Raw genomic sequence first — 17,238 nt, 5'->3', positions numbered from 1 at the left:
TGATTCACCATCTCTATATGTTATGCTCACAAGTGTAGCTACCATCTGTCACAACACCACGCTCTTACAATATCACTAACTATATTCCCGAAGCTGTGCCTTTTATTCCCAAACAGTTTAAATTCCTGAAGAGTATGTGAAGTGAAGTTCTACCTCACATACTCCTCGATCGCTCACTCCAACGTCCTGTCCCAAGACCCAGGGCAAGTCCCCAGCTCAGTGTTCGGACTCCCCAAAGCTCATGGTTCTCTCATTCCCCAGGAGAGTGAGGGAGTTATAAAGGGCACAGAAGATTTTTTTCTCCAACGTGAAACTAAGTGGTAGAGTCATGAAATCTGGTCAGGTTTCTGTCACTCGATTCAGAAAAGCCAAACAGCTCTGAGCAGAGGAGTGATTACAAGAATGCAACGTTCATGTCTGCCGTAGGCCCGCTGTTTGCCTGTGTGCAGTGTCTGGGAAGGAAGCACGATGCTTACAGCATTTATATTTTCCATGCTGTGGTGAATTTGGAACCTTCACCCAGCTCAAGACAGAATAAATTTACTCCAGCACAAATCTCTTGATCATTTCTCCTTCAAATGTGGGAAAACAGCACTGAGCATGTGGAAAGTGTAGAGCACATCATAAATCCAGGGACACAGGCACTCAGAGAGCTGCATGAAGCACATAAAGGAAGCTCTGTGCTTTAATATTATTTTCTGTTTAAAATCGACATGTGTGGTTTCGGACAAAGGCCTTTTAGTGTGGAGGAGAGAAGGTTCAGTGTTTCTCTCTTTGAAAAGCAAAGGAGTGTCTGGGAGAGACAGTGAAGAGATGGGCTCTGGGGTATAATCTGTAGGAAACTAAAAATAAAACGACCATACTTTCGAATAACTGCCCTCAGGAAATAAAACCATGAAGCTGGCTTCCCAGGATGTGAGGATGTGTCTTCGCGCGCCAGTGATTTCTGTCTTGGTGTGTTCTGTGTCAGTGGGAACAGGTGTTTATTGATAAAATCCCCAAGTTGGGTCCATGTGGGAGGGATGATCGACTATCATTTAAAATGTCTCTATTTCCATTGCACCCTCTCTCAAACACAGGAGAGTCTATCAGAGCCCCGCATTTTCTTTAAATATTTTGTTATAGAAGTCTATTTTGTTATAAGAAGATCCAGAGGTAGATGGCATGGTGGGTAAGATGGCATGTGCAGCATGACCCACACTGCCTGGGTTTGAATTCTTACTTTGTTACATATGGTACAAGCTGTGTCTTGAGCAAGTTACTTAACTTCTCTGGACCTCAGGTTCCTCCTCTGTAAAATGAGACTGATAATAATGCCTACCTCTTTGGGTTGTTGTGGGGATTGAATTAGTATATGGAAAGCACTTAGCATATACTGACTCTTCAGGTTATATCATGTTTGCTGTTCTTAATCAGTGAATTCTCTTGACTGCCTGACCTTGAATGTGAACCCTAATGTCTTGGCTTGCTATGTTTAAAAAATGGGGAGGGGCACTACTCTCACTAGACAGAAACTCATTTTTAAAAATGAATGAATGTCCCAGGACCCTTGGGTGGCTTAGTCGGTTGGGCCTCCAACTCTTGGTTTTGGCTCAGGTCGTGATCTCATAGGTCCTGAGATAGGTCAGAGCGCCGGGCTCTGCGCTTTGTGGGGAGTCTGCTTGAAGATTCTTTCTCTCTACACCCCCTCCCCACACCGTGTGCGCACATGCTCTCTCTTTCTCTAAAATAAATATATCTTTTTAGGGGCGCCTGGGTAGCGCAGTCGTTAAAGCGTCTGCCTTCGGCTCAGGGCGTGATCCTGGCGTTCCGGGATCGAGTCCCACATCAGGCTCCTCCGCTGGGAGCCTGCTTCTTCCTCTCCCACTCCCCCTGCTGTGTTCCCTCTCTCGCTGGCTGTCTCTCTGTCACATAAATAAATAAAAATCTTTAAAAAAAAATAAATAAAATAAAATAAAATAAAATAAATATATCTTTTTAAAAAATGAATGAATGTCCTCGCTTGAATCTACTTATTTCTCAACTCTCATGGCCACTGTGGATTTTGCCCACTTAGCGTCCAGCACCTCCTCTTTTGATCGTAGCAGCATGATTTTACTTTGGAGAACTCCCCTCTGCTTCTGGATACCTACTGCTTGGGCTTCCTTCAAGGGGCCTAAACATCCCCTTCCTGCCAGGGCCTCACTTCTCACCAGTGAAGGAGTGAGCCTGTGACCTAAGCTTGGCTCATCATATTCTCTTGCTTTGGCGTTCCTATCTTGAGCAGAGTAAATCAGATACTGGGGAAAATGGTGACAGTATTTTATCAGACCACAGTGCCTCAAGGAGCCTACTGCCCAGACCCCCAGAACTCCCCCTGTGCTTAACCCTGTCGTGACGACGCCTTTGTTTAGCTTTTCCTTTGAGCTACTCCAGATCTTTCAATAAATTCCTTTCCCCTATGTTAGCCAGAAAGTATCTCTTTTTTCTTACAACTAAAGATCCTAAGTGATGCATCTTGTTCCCTTTAGATCCTTGTGGCCTGGAAGTGGGGCCATATACTCTTATAATTCTACTGCAAACTCATTAGTTCATTGTTGTTGATTTGCTCTTATTCCTTTTACTCAGACACAAATTTTTAAAAGCTGACAGGCATGAGGATGCCACGAAAGTCCAAGAAAGCCATGTTCGAGAGGTGATAGACTACCCTGCACTCTAGCAGCTGTGGGGTTGCCAGCAAAGAAGTACTGGGAGCATGTCATGGGCAAAAGTGAGAAAAAAGTACTACGGCAGATACTTAGTGAAAAGAGTTGGGGAGGCTGGTGGTACCAAAGCAATCTGACGGGAACAGGAAGAGAAGGAAAAGTAAGAAGGATGGATAATGAAGAGGAGGGTGCAGAGTGAAAATGGGAGCAATGGGACAATTATTAAAATGCAGATAGCACAGAGGGAGAGCTCAGTCTTGTTATTTTTATCTCAGTGCTTCCCTGAGTGCAGCAGCCCCTCTGCTCCGAGGAAGCTGTGACGCGGGAGGGTAGGAAAGCACTTTTGACAGCAGGGAGGGGTATGGAATAAAGGGGAGAGAAATGGGGTCTAAGAGGAATCCTTTAACTTCACACTTAGGGCTTGGGCTGCCTCATAGGTGAGTGAAGCATGGTGGGGAAAAAATGATGTGACGAAGAAAGTGGGTAAAGGCAGAACAGGGGAAATGGGGAAAATAGCAGAGAAGAGAGCAAAGAACTGAAGTAGGAAAAGAAGTGTCAGAGGGGCGTGAGCACCACCAAGAACCAGACAGTGCTGCCAACACGGTACTTTCTTCCCACTTCTGGGTGAGGAGCCTCTCTCAGTTGTAGGGTGTCTCCCCTATCCATGCTGTGAGGAGGACAAACCTCCCCATTAAGGAATGACCAAGGTATTCATAATAATGGCAGTGAAATATTAGAAATGCTTGGTTCAGTGGAGATTTCTAGAGCATTAGCATTAATATTCTGCTTTTACTCTACTTAGCACTGTCTAAAACCTTAATGTTTCAGAAAGCCCATGAGACCTTTGGATTTTCTCCTGGCCTACCAATAGGTTCTCTCAACTTATCTTGGCATAACATCTGAGACAAGGACCCAAAGTGAAGGTTAGAAGAAAAGTAGCCATGCAAAGAGAAAGAAATACAGCAAGATTAATTAGAGGATGCAGGGCCCACATCCCATTTGGGGAGGAATATGGTCCAAATAGAGAGGGCCAAATTAGGCCCCAGGGAGGCCAAAGCTGCCAGGGAACAGATGTTCTTTTATCCTTTTAGTGTGAAGACAAGTCCCCCACACAGAATAGCATGAAGCATGGGCAATGTGGCATATTTTCCAATTATTAATGATGTACATGGTATCCACAAATCTACCTTATCGTGCCATTGAAACCGTTATGTGGATTACAAACTTAAGCTTTTTTTTCCTAAATGCTTTTCAGTCTCTCTCTTTCTCTCTTTCACACACACACACACACACACACACTCTTCCTGCTGAATCATAGTAATAGAACAGAGCTGAGGGTAACATTATCTGCAGCTATTATGATCTCTTTCTCCTCACAATGAGAGCAGAAACTAAAACAGAAATTAGAAACAGCACAGTCAGGAAATACGCTATATGTAAGAATTTTCATTTAAAAAAAAAAACATTTGGACATTAAGGGTCCGCTATTTTTAACCTGGCTTTATTTATCAGGTTTTTAAACTAGATGTACAAATATTTCATTAGCAAGAACAAAAATTATCTTTCGTTCATGGGACACATAAAAGCCACTTTTCCCTTTGAAGGGAAAAAATAATTACCCTGTGTTGAAAGGAAGAAAAAAAAAAAAAACAGCTACATTCTACAACATGAAAGACAATCAGAGGGCTACAATTCCCCTGATTGCCTCCTGTCAGATTTCACTCGAGGCTTCTCAGAAGGATGCATGTCTGTTCCATTTTTAAGATGCCCACAATAGTCTTTTCTGGTAATCTGATACTTAGTAACCTTTTATTTCCTAGGGCATTTGTCCCTCATTCAAACCTAAATTCATCCCTCTCCTGATATTTTTTCTTACTATCTTCTTTGTAAAATTAAAATATAATATGGATCTCTAATTATTAGCATTTTACATAGAAGGGAATAATTATATTAAGACAAGCATTAATCCTGTACATAGAAATGTCATGTTATGCCATATTAACTGACATATTTGTTTTATAACTAATTTTTTTATTGCATCACCCTTTTCCACATTTTTTATCAATGAAAGAAGTCAAATACACAAAAGTTGAGAAAATAGTGTAATGAAACTCACATACCCACACCCAACTTTAGCAATTATCAACTCACATTTCCTTTATGTTCCCACATCCCCTTTCCCTGTACTGATACTATTTTGGAGTAAATCCCATCCATAATATCATTTCTTTACTAAATATGTCAGTCTCTATTTCTAAAAGATAAGGACTCATTTTTAAAAACATAGCCATAATAGAATCATTTTCTAAAGGAAAGTTAAAAGTAATTTCTAAAAGAAATTAAAATATCAATCTCATTTATAATTGCACCAAAAGGAAGAAAATACCTAGGAATAAACTTAACCACGAAGGTGAGAGACCTATATTCTGAAAACTATAAAACACTGATGAAAAAAATTGCAGATGACACAAACAGATGAAAGATATCCCATGTTTACAAGCTGGGAGAATCAACATTGTTAAAATGACCATACTGTCCAAAGCAATCTACAGATTTAATGTAATCTCTATCAAAATACCAACATTTTTCACAGAACTAGAACAAATAATCCTAAAATTTGAACCACAAAAGATCCCAAGTAGCCAAAGCAGTCTTGAGAAAGAAGAACATATCTAGAAGTATCATAATCCCAGATTTTAAGATATACTACAAAACTGTAGTGATCAAAACAGTATGGTACTGGCACAAAAATAGATACACAGGTCTATGGAACTGAAGAGACAGCCCAGAAATAAACCCACACTTATATGATCAATTAGTCTATGACAAAGGAGGCAAGAACATAGAATGGGGAAAAAGTAGTCTCTTCAATAAATGGTGCTGGGAAAACTGGACAGGCACATGCAAAATGAATGAATGAATGAATGAATGAATGAATGAATGAAGAAATGAATGATCATGGAACTTTACATCAAAAACTAGGGATATACTGTATGGTGACTAACATAATATAATTAAAAATATTATTATAAAAAAATAATTAGAAGAAATGACTGAAACTGGACCACTTTTTTTTACACTATACACAAAAACAAACTCAAAATGTAATACCTGAAACTGTAAAACTCCTAGAAGAAAACATAGGCAGTAGTCTCTTGGGTATCAGCCTTATCAACATGTTTCTAGATATGTCTCCTGAGGCATGGGAAACAAAAGCAGAAAATAAACTGTTAGGATTACATCAAAATTAAAAGCATTTGCAATGTGAAGAAAACCATGAACAAAGTGAAAAAGCAACCTACTGAGTGGAAGGAGATATTCACAAATGATGTATTCAAAAAGGGATTAATACTGAAAATATATAAAGAACTTACACAACTCAACACCAAAAAAACAAATAACCCAATTAAAAAATGAGCAGAGAAACCTGAATAGACACTTTTCCAAAGAAGACATACAGATGGCCAACAGACACATGAAAAGATGCTTAACATCACCAATCATTGGGGAAATGCAAATCAAAACCACAATAAGATATCACCTTACATCTGTCAGAATGGCTAAAATCAAAAACACAAGAAACAACAAGTGTGGTGAGGGTATGGAGAAAAAGGAACCCTGTGCACTGTTGGTGGGAATGCACACTGGTGCAGCCACTGTGGAAAACAGTATGGAGGTTCCTCAAAAGGTTAAAAATAGAATTATCATCCAATCCAGTTATTCCACTACTGGTTATTTACCCAAAGAAAACAAAGAAACAAAAACTAATTTGAAAAGATATATGCAACCTGTATTTACTGCAACATTATTTACAACAGCCAAGATATGGAAGCAACCCAAGTGTCCATCAGTAGATGAATGGATAAAGAAGATGTGGTATATATACACAATGGAATATTACTCAGCCATAAAAAGAATGAGATCTTGCCATGTGCAAAAACATGGATGGATCTAGGCGGTATCATGTGAATTGAAATAAGTCAGAGAAAGACAAACACCCAAACTTGACGCCACTCTGAGGAGCCATCCCAGCTCAGTGCTTCCTGCGGGCTCGGCAGAGGCCTTGCTGTAACTACAACCCAGCCCAGCTTCTCCCTCCACCCAATCCTGGCACTTTCCCCTCCCCTACAGCTGTTGATCCCAGGAGCACTCCCCAATAAATTTCCTGCACGCTAATCATTGTCTCAGGTTTCCTTTCCAGAAAATGAAACCTGCCCTCGGATTTCTGTCTCATAATGTCATAAATGACTTTTATGTTCATTTGGTCTTAACAGATTGTTCCTTCAGATTAAGATCCAAATAAGGTCCACAACATAATTGATTAATATGTCTTTTAGGTCTCTTTCAGCGTGCAAGTTTCTCCCTCTTTCTTTTTTCTCCCCTTGTAGTTTATGTGTGGGAGAAATAGAGTCATTAATCCTACAGTTTCCCAAAGTCAGGATCTTGCTGATTGCATCCCCAGGGTATAGCTTCACAAACTGTTACCTGTATTTCCTGTAAATCCTAGCTGGATCTATTTTTTTTAATAATAATAATTTTTCATTATGTTATGTTAGTCACCATACAGTATATCCTTAGTTTTTGATGTATCTAAAGGCCTGATCAGATTCAACTTCAATTCTCTTGGCAAGACTACTTTATAAGTGGTGTTAAATTCTTCCAATAAGAATTACGTAATTCTTGTCATATCACCTGTGAGGAATGCAATGCCTGGATCCACTAACTCATTAGGAGCTACACAGTAGGAATACTCTAATTCTATCATTTCTTCTTCATTTATTAGTTACAATGCTTCTATTTGGTTACATAGTAGTGCAATTTATATAGGAAAGTCCGGATAAATGCTCAATTTTTTTTTAAAGTTTTTAAAATAATGGGTTGGTTTTCTAGCATCCTCCGATGGTGAGCAATTTTTTTTCTACAATGATTATGAACTAAGAGTTCAACATACTTGCAGTCATTATTCTTATTATTCTTATTAATACTTAAATCACCACATCTATCTAATAGCAATCTCTTCAAGGTAGCCCCTGAGTTCATAGCTTCTCTCAGCTTTTCCAAGCAATAATTCTCCAATTGTCTGACACCAACTGAGGGTGCTACAGTTCTACTCAATTCTGACACTACCCACAGCTAGTGCAGACCCTACAGGTTAAGAGCGCAGTCCCAGAAGACTGCCCCCACTTCAAATGCTAGCTGCAAATGGGGTCCCCAGACTACCCAAACTTCTGCCCAGCTGACTATATATTCAGGGGTTCCTATGACCTCCCCCTCCACACTGTCAGGTTCAAAAATTTGCTTGAACGACTCACAGAATGAGGAAAGCACTCTGTGTACAATGATAATTTATTATCAGCCAGATACAAATGAACGGCCAGATAAAGAGATGAACGGGACATAGGGGGAGGGGCACAAAGCTTCTATGCCCTCCACCGGCACGCGATCCTCCCAACCCAGCAGCACCCTTACCCTCATTCTTTCAGTTTTTATCTGTGTTTCATTATGTGGGCAACACTGATTAGATCGTTAGCCCTTGAAGAAAGAACACCATCTCCAGCCACCTTCCTCTCCTTGGAGGTCAGAGGGAGGTGGGGTTGAAAGTGCCAACACTCTAATCTTGCGCTCTGTCCCTCTGGCAATCAGCCACCATCCCAATTCTGTCAAGGAGCCAAACAAAGAGCTCATTAGCATAAACTCTGTTGTGGTTGAAAGGAACTTACTCTGAAAAACAAAAGACACTCCCCTATCAGGAAATTGCAAAGGTTTTAGGAGACTTGTGCCAGGAACCAGATACAACGACCAAATCTATGTGTGTATTTTTGTCCCATAACTTTCTTCCTTTCTTTCTGATATGACAAGATATTCTAGGCTTGTTTTATACATCGTCTACCCCAGACTTGTGTTCAGATGTTTCTACAAAGAGCCAATGTTCCTTTTAGTGGGAAATGATATATAAAAACAACAATCTGGGCACTAAAGGTGTTCATTGCTAATAGGTTAGCTACGGTTTCTAGGGCTCCTAAGTGGACAAAGCTGGAAAAAAATCTTTGAAGATTAAATTCCTCATGAATTCAACTGATACTTCTAATTTAAATTCATAAGTATTTTTACTTAATCTCTTATATCTCTGAAGCTGAGAATCCTAGAACTTGATTTCGAATGTCACATAATTATTCATTTGCTTTGTCCCACAGTGCACACACAACAGTCTCAGGTGAATAATAGGACTCTTGCAAACTATTTATTAAAAATGTTGTTCTCTCCTCTGCTTTGGATATATCCTACTAGGGATGTATTGTCCAACTACAAGGCTTAAATTCACTTACTACAGCTCCTTTCTGCCAACAACTGATTAAACAGTAAGGTTAATTTTATTTCGTTTCCTCTTCACTGTCCAGGGATTGTTTTTTTATTATTTATTATTATTTTATTTATTTATTATTTTATTTTTTATTATTTTTCTTTTTAGATTTTATAAGATACATGTTTATTTAGAAGAAATAAATGAGTAGATTTGCTTATGAAGTAAAACTAGATAAACCGAACAGTACCCAGCAAAGAAAAAGCAAATGGAAAAAAAACCCAAAAAACTCAGACAATAGCAGCAAAATCTCTCCTTTCCATAGATTCCACTTTGATCTGTGTTACCACAACTTATTTCCAGCTGTAAATGGCATACCAAAAGGCTAGGGTTCTTTACGATTTTTAAACTTAATCTTGTTTTATAATTACATCAAATATTTTCCCAGCTTCAAAGTCAAATAAATAAAACAAGGATATTCAAAGAAGCCTGGTTTCTCTTTCTTTTCGACTATATTCTCCCCCATTCCTTAAAGAGAAAACATTTTAAATTACTTTATCCTCTGTTTAAAATCATACGTGTGCGTGTGTGTGTGTGTGTGTGTGCCCTTTTCTATAAAAAAAATATTTGCTCCTCTTAATTGTAAGAGTTTCTTCTAAGCTATAGAATTTTGTTTGGGGACTGCTGTAGCACCCCACCGTGGAAGGAAGAACAGAGAAAGGGAGAACGGAAGGATACTGGTATTTATGGAACACTTGTCACATACCAGACACATTCCCAGTATATTTAATCCTCATTATAACTCTCAGAAGTATTATAATCCCTATTTTATAAAAGAGGAAACTTAGGTACAGAGAGGGTTGTCCAAGGTGACTTGCCCAGCTAGTAACAGACAGAACTGATATTGGACCCCAGATCTTTCTCACTCCAAAGACATGGTGTGTCAAATACACTTTCTCTGATATTTCTGACCTAGATTTCTCCCCTTAAGGCTAAAGAATATGTTTTAATATTCATTCTCTCTCCTCCACCATTCTGAGTGTCCTATGAGACAGTGCATTTCATTTCTATTTCCATGCTCATGGTGTATAGTTTCACATATTTCAAATATTTCTATTTATAAATAAAAAACAGAGATGTAATACCAAGAAGATTTGAAAAGCCCTGCTGGCAAGCATCAGGAGTACCATACACTTTAGCAGAAGCTTTCAGACTCAAGATGGAAAAGAAATTATGTTGTAAGAAAAATTCTATTTTTAATTTCAACATGTCAAATCGGTCTTCCACAAGATTTTGTATTTTTAGGTTATTGATAACAACATGATAATAATACCATCAGTGTCATTTTAATGCAAAAGAAAAAAGAAACCAGGATTCCTTCCTGGAGGAATTGTTGGCAGGAACAGGGGAGCATGTGCCGCAGATATGGGCAGCCTGTTTACAAATTAGATTTGACCTACATGGAGGAATATTGCCAGAATTTTTTCCAAATCTATCAATTCTATGTGTTTGCCTTTGGAGGAGCTTGTTAACAGGCCTTCTTAGGTATGCAAACTTTGGCCCAGAACTGAGGAAGAAGGCCAGAGTTAAACCTCTCCCTTTTGCATGGTAACAGGGTCTTGGAGATGACTTAGAGGGACTTTCAGATGCCATCTCTTGAGGGAGTGGATGAGAGACCCCTGCAACTCACAGCAGATAAGGAGGACATAGAAATTATCTTGGGGACACCTGGGTGGCGCAGTCGTTAAGCGTCTGCCTTCGGCTCAGGGCGTGATCCCGGGGTTCTGGGATCGAGTCCCACATCTGGCTCCTCTGCTGGGAGCCTGCTTCTTCCTCTCCCACTCCCCCTGCCTGTGTTCCCTCTCTCGCTGGCTGTCTCTCTCTCTGTCAAATAAATAAATAAAATCATAAAAAAAAAAAAAAAAAGAAATTATCTTGGTAGAGCAAGGGTGTCTGACTGAATGGAGACAGTGGGGCCTAAGGAAAAGCCATCCCACAGATGTCCCTCTAGATTCCCCAATTTTCCACAGCTTTGCTATACTGGGTTTTGGGAAATGACAGGGAAGGGGCTGGAGGCAAAGCTGAATCCACAGAGAGAAGCAGTCAGAGGTAAAGTCATGAGGAGGGATTGAATGTTCACATGGTGCGGGGACTGGGAACCACTCATTCCCTCGGAGCTGGAAACACATACCCCATTTCCCAACTCCCACCTCAGCATCCTCAGGATCCTTAGGAAAGGCACTGATCTTCCCATGGGACATTTTATATGGATATTATAGGAAGGTAGTTCCAGCAAAGTCAGAGGGGTAAAAACATTAAGATTATAAGTAGAAAAGTACAAAGTGAAAAAGACTGTATCATGGTTTTTTAAAAATTGAGGGTTAAATCTATAATTATTTTTAAGATTACAATACCTATGATGAACCTTTGCTACTTAAAGAGAGGCCAATATTCATTTTCATAACTGGGAGCTACACCTGATTTACTCCAAAATACTGTTGTGAAAAGCTGCAAACTGATCAATCAAGAAAGACAGGGTCTGGGGGTGCCTGGGTAGCGCAGTGGTTAAGCATCTGCCTTCGGCTCAGGGCGTGATCCCAGTGTTCTGGGTTCGAGCCCCATCAGGTTCCTCCACTGGGAGCCTGCTTCTTCCTCTCCCACTCCCCCTGCTTGTGTTCCCTCTCTCGCTGGCTGTCTCTTTCTGTCAAATAAATAAATAAAATCTTAAAAAAAAAAGAAAGAAAGACAGGGTCTGAGCACCATACAAAGTTCTGGGATGAAGTGGTGGAAAGACACAGACACATGTAATAAGCAAATCAAGGCAGTAAATTACTTTATGTTAGGTTCAGTAACGATACCTTTAAGTACTGAATACCTAAAGTAAGATCGATCCATCCCTATAAAAGCAGAATGGCCTGCAAAGAACTCAAAAGAAGATATTTATTACGTACCCATATGTACATTCCACTGTACTTGATGATTCCTTAATCCTGAAAAGAATAAAATAGATACTTCTTCACCAACTAATGGAGCTGTTAATATGTGTATCTGTAATTCTTAGAAATGGCCTATCCAGGGGTGCCTGGGTGGCTCAGTCGGTTAAGCATCTGACTCTTGATTTTGGTTCAGGTCATGATCTCAGGGTTGTGAGATCTAGCCCTGCATCAGGCTCTGTGCTGGGCATGGACCCTGCTTAGGATTCTCTCTTCCTCTCCCACTGCCAAAAAAATGTCCTATCAAGACATATTCTAAAAACATTCTCTCGTGCCTTTAAGAAAAAGTGGGGCTATTGGTTCATAGACAGATCCTATCATAATTCTAAGGTTTCCGACAGTGAAAAAAAATCTGCTGTTGTTGATCATGGTGTAGTTGCTATAATGTTCTCTATTTTGTTTCATGACAGTTAAATTCATATCATGCCATGTATTTCTTATTAGGCCATTCCAAGTCATTAGAGCCCCTCTTCAAAGAAACTATTTACTTTTATAAACTATTCTTTTAAATTTTTTCTTTTTTAAAAAAGATTTTATTTATTTGAGAGTGAGAACGAGCAGGGCCGAGGGGCAGAGAGAGAGAGAAGCAGACTCCCCACTGAGCAGGGAGCCCAACATGGGGCTCAATCCCAGGACCCAGAAATCATGACCTGAGCTGAAGGCAGACGCTTAACTGACTGAGCCACCCAGGCGCCCCTAAATTTTTTTCTGAATATAACTTAAGGATTCTTTTTCTTTGTCTATCTTATTCAAATTGCATCTTTGTTCCCTAGAATTGCATAACTAGGTTAATAGTATGAGTTAACATTCAAAATAAATGGCATATTCTCCTGGCCCAAGAAGCCCTATTTGGCATGAAGAAGTGATAGTCTAAAAATGAATTTTTCCTCAAGCAAAAAATAGACTAAAAGTTTGAAGGGACATTATAAATCATCTGCTATTATTCCTAACTAATGAAAGAATCTGGCATATAATATGGCTGGCAACTAATAAATGATCATTCATTTATGCAACCATTCATTTATTAAACAAATATTTATTGATCACCTACCATGTGCTAAGCATCATGCTAGTTGCTGGGGTAAGATAATAATGAGCAAAAATAGACTTGGTCCTTCCCTTTCTAGGGATGGCAGTCTAGTGGAAGGCCGGGGCAAAAATTGCCTATGGTAAGAGCTATAAAGGAAAGGTACTTGATGATGCAAAAACCTAGAATGGGGAGATTTGGCCCAGTAAGAAGATTGAAGAGGGCTTCTCTGAGAAAATAATGCTAGAGATGAAATTTGAAAGGGCAGAAGCTTTTTATGGTGAAGAGGGAAAGAAAAAGTGTTCCAAATAGAGGAAATCAAATGTGCAAAGGTCCTGTGGCAAGTTTATTTGTTTGTTTGTTTGTCTTTTTAAAAGAAAAAATCAGGGGCACCTGGGTGGCTCAGTCGGTTAAACGTCTGCCTTCTGCTCAGGTCATGATCCCAGGGGTCCTGGGATTGAGCCCCATGTCTGGCTCCCTGCTCAGTAGGGAGCCTTCTTCTACACCTCCCTCTGTAGCTCCCCTGCTGTGCTCCATCTCTCTGTCAAATAAATTAAAAAAAAATCTGGAGAGGAGGGAGGGGAGAGGAGAGGACAGAACAGGAGAGGACAGGCAAGGACAGGAGAGAAGAGGGAGGAAAATCAATGTGGTTGGCATGGAGAAAGCAAGGGGATAAGTTGTGATTGAGAGGCTATGCAGGACCCATGCAGGGTGAAGGCAGTGAGAAGCCACTGAGGGAACTCAAGGAAGGATACAGCGAGTCCAGATTACCATTTGGAGGGAAAAAAAAAAAAAAAGAAGCATCTATAGGGCCAATGCAGCAGAGTAAGAACTGTAAATTGTTCAATGGGTTGAAAATTGGGAGAGCCTTGCCCCTTTGGGCAACTAGAACTTCATTCCAGTTTTGTGGTAGAGGAGTGAATAGGACCTGAGAGTTGGAGAGAAGAGGGTATTAATAAATTGATATTTTATTATTTGGGGCCTGGGTGAGAATAGGAGAGGTGGGGTAGTTCTTCTAGGGAGGCTGGGGAAAAAGGGAAGATTTTTTTTTTTTTAGGAGAGAATGAAGAGAAAGAAAGTAACAAAATTGCTGTTCCCATCACACCACCTCTGTTAGCACCCCACTTACCCAAGGTAAAGGTGCATTGTCTTTATAGCCCTTGGCCACAGTTTTACATAACAAGCATTGTGCTAGAAGCCTTTCCCTAAACTTCACAACAGCTATGTAAATTGGGAATATCTATTTCCTTTTTTCAGTGGAAGGAAACTGTTACCTAGAGGTCACTCCCGGAGCAGATGATAGACCTAAGGTTTGAACCCTGGACCAACTGACTCCCAAGTGAAACTAACAATGACTCCAAAGCCCATGTTCTTTCTAAACACCGTGGTATGTCTTATTTAGAATGGGAGAAGTTACCAATACAGAAAAGAGGAAAGATAACTAACCTTATCCATCTATGTTGTTACAAATGGGAAGATCTCATTCTTTTTTATGGTCAAGTAATATTTCATTGTATAAATATACCACATCTTCTTAATCTATTCACCTATGGGTGGACACTTGGGTTGCTTCCATATCTTGGCTTTTTTATATAACGCTGCAACAAACATAGGGGCATATATATCTTTTCAAATTAGTGTTTCCGTTTCTTTTGAATAAATGCGAAGAAATGGAATTCCTGGATCATATGGTAATTCTATGTTAATGTATTCTATTCTTTTTTTAATGTAAGCATGGGTTTGTTTCTGGGCTGTCTCTTCTGTTCCATTGATCTATGTGTCTATTTTTGCGCCAGTACCATACTCTTGATTGCTACAACTTTGCAATATATCTTGAAATCTAGGACTGTGATACGTACCTCCGCTTTATTCCCTTTCAAGACTACTTTGGCTGTTGCGGGTCTTTTGCAGTTCCAGGCAAATTTTAGGATTGTTTGTTCTAGTTCTGTGAAATATGTTGTTTGTATTTTGATAAGGATTGCATTAAATCTGTAGGTTGCTTTGGGTAGTATGAACATTTTAACAATATTGATTCTTCCAATCCAATGAGCATGGAATATATTTCCATTTGTTGTGTCATCTTCAATTAAATATGTGTGTTTCATCAATGCTTTATAGTTTTCAGAGTACAGGCCTCTCACCTCCATAGTTAGGTTTATTCCCAGGTATTTAATTCTTTTTGGTGCAATTATAAATGGGATTGTTTTCTTAATTTCTCTTTCTGGTACTTCATTATTAGTGTATAGAAATGCAACAGATTTCTGTATATTGATTTTGTATACTGCAACTTAATTCATTTATCAGTTCTACTAATTTTTGATGGAGTCTTTTGAGTTTTCTGTATACAGTATCATGTCATCTGCAAATAGTGACAGTTTTATTTTTCCTTTCCAATTTGGATGCCTTTTATTTCCTTTTCTCATCTGATTGCTGTGGCTAGGACTTCCAGTAGTATGTTGAATGAAAGTGGCAAGAATGGACATCCTTATCTTGTTCCTGATCTTAGAGGAAATGCTCTCAGCTTTTTACCATTGAGAATGATATTAGCTGTGGGTTCTTCATATATGGCCTTTATTTTGTTGAAGTATGTTCCCTCTTACCTACTTTGTTGAGAAGTTTTCTCATAAATGGATGTTGTACCTTGTCAAATGCTTTTTCTGCCTCTTTTGAAATGAGCATATGGTTTTTATCCTTTTTCTTGATGTGATATATCATGTTGATTGATTTGCAAATACTGAACCATCCGTGCATCCCTGGAATAAATCTCACTTTATCACAGTGAATGATTTTAAACATGTTGTTGGATTTGGTTTGCTAACATTTTTTGAGGATTTTTGCATCTATGTTCATCAAAGACATTGTCCTATAGTTTTCTTTTTCTGTCGTGTCTTTATCTGGGTTTGGTATCAGGCTAATGCTGGCCTCATAGAATGAGTTTGGAAGCTTTCTTTCCTCTTCTATTGTTGGAATAGTTTGAGAATAGGTATGAACTCTTCTTTAAATTTTGGATAGAATTCACCCGCGAAGCCATCTGGTCCTGGACTTTTGTTTGTTGGGAGTTTTTTGATTATTCATTCATTTCATTGATAGGAATCAGTCTTTTCACATTTTCTATTTCTTCATGATTCATTTTTGGAAGGTTATATGTTTCTAGGAATTTATCCATTTCTTCTAGGTTGTTCATAATTCTCTTACAATCCTTCGTATTTCTGTTGTGATGGCTGTTATTCCTCCTCCATCATTCTGATTTTGAGTCTTTTTTTTTTTTTTAATGAATCTGGCTAAAGGTATATCAATTTTGTTCATCTTTCCAAAAATATCAGCTCCTGGTTTCACTGATCTGTTTGTTTTTTTAGTCTCTATTTCATTTGTTTCTGCTTGCATCTATATTATTTCCTTCCTTCTACTGGCTTAGAGCTTTATTTGGTTTCCTTTATGTGTTAAGTTAGGTTGCTTGAGATTTTCCTTGCCTCTTGAAATGGCTTATATTGCTACAATCTTCCTTCTTAGAACAGCTTTTGCTGCATCCCAAAAATTTTGGACAGTTTTTATTTTATTCTCATTCATTCATCTCCATGTAATTTTTTTATTTCCTCTTGTATTTCTTGATTAACCCATTCATTGTTTAGTAGCATGTTTCTTAACCTCCATTTATTTTTGTTCTTTCCAGATTTTTTCTTGTGATTGATTTCTAGTTTCATACTGTTGTGGTCAGAAAATATGCAGGATATGATTTCAGTCTTTTAAAATTTATTGAGACTTGTTTTGTTACCTAACATGTGACCTATTCTGGAGAATGTTCCATGTGCACTTGTAAAGAATGTGTATTCCACTGTTTTTGGATGGAATGTTCTGAATATATCTGTTAGGTCCATCTGGTCCAATGTGTCATTCAAAGTCACTCTCTTGTTATTGGTTTTCTGTTTGGATGGTCTATTTATTGATGTAAGTGGGATTTTAAAGTCCCCCACTATTATAGTATTACCATCAATTCCTTCCCCTATGTCTGTTAATAGTTGCTTTATATATTTGGGTGCTGTAGGTTGGATGCATGATATTTGTAATTGTTATATCTTCTTATTGGATTGTTCCCTTTGTCTATTTTGTCTGATGTAAGTGTTGCCACCCCAGCTTTCTTTTCACCTGCATTTGCATGGCAAATGTTTTTCCATCCCTTTGCTTTCAATCTATCTGCATGTGTCTTGAAGTCTGAAATGAATCTCTTGTAGACAG

Source organism: Ursus americanus, chromosome 25 (assembly GCF_024610735.1).
Source record: "Ursus americanus isolate L20-20 chromosome 25, mUrsAme1.1.p, whole genome shotgun sequence".
Lineage (NCBI taxonomy): Eukaryota > Metazoa > Chordata > Mammalia > Carnivora > Ursidae > Ursus > Ursus americanus.
Note: the sequence above shows the minus strand (reverse complement) of the source record.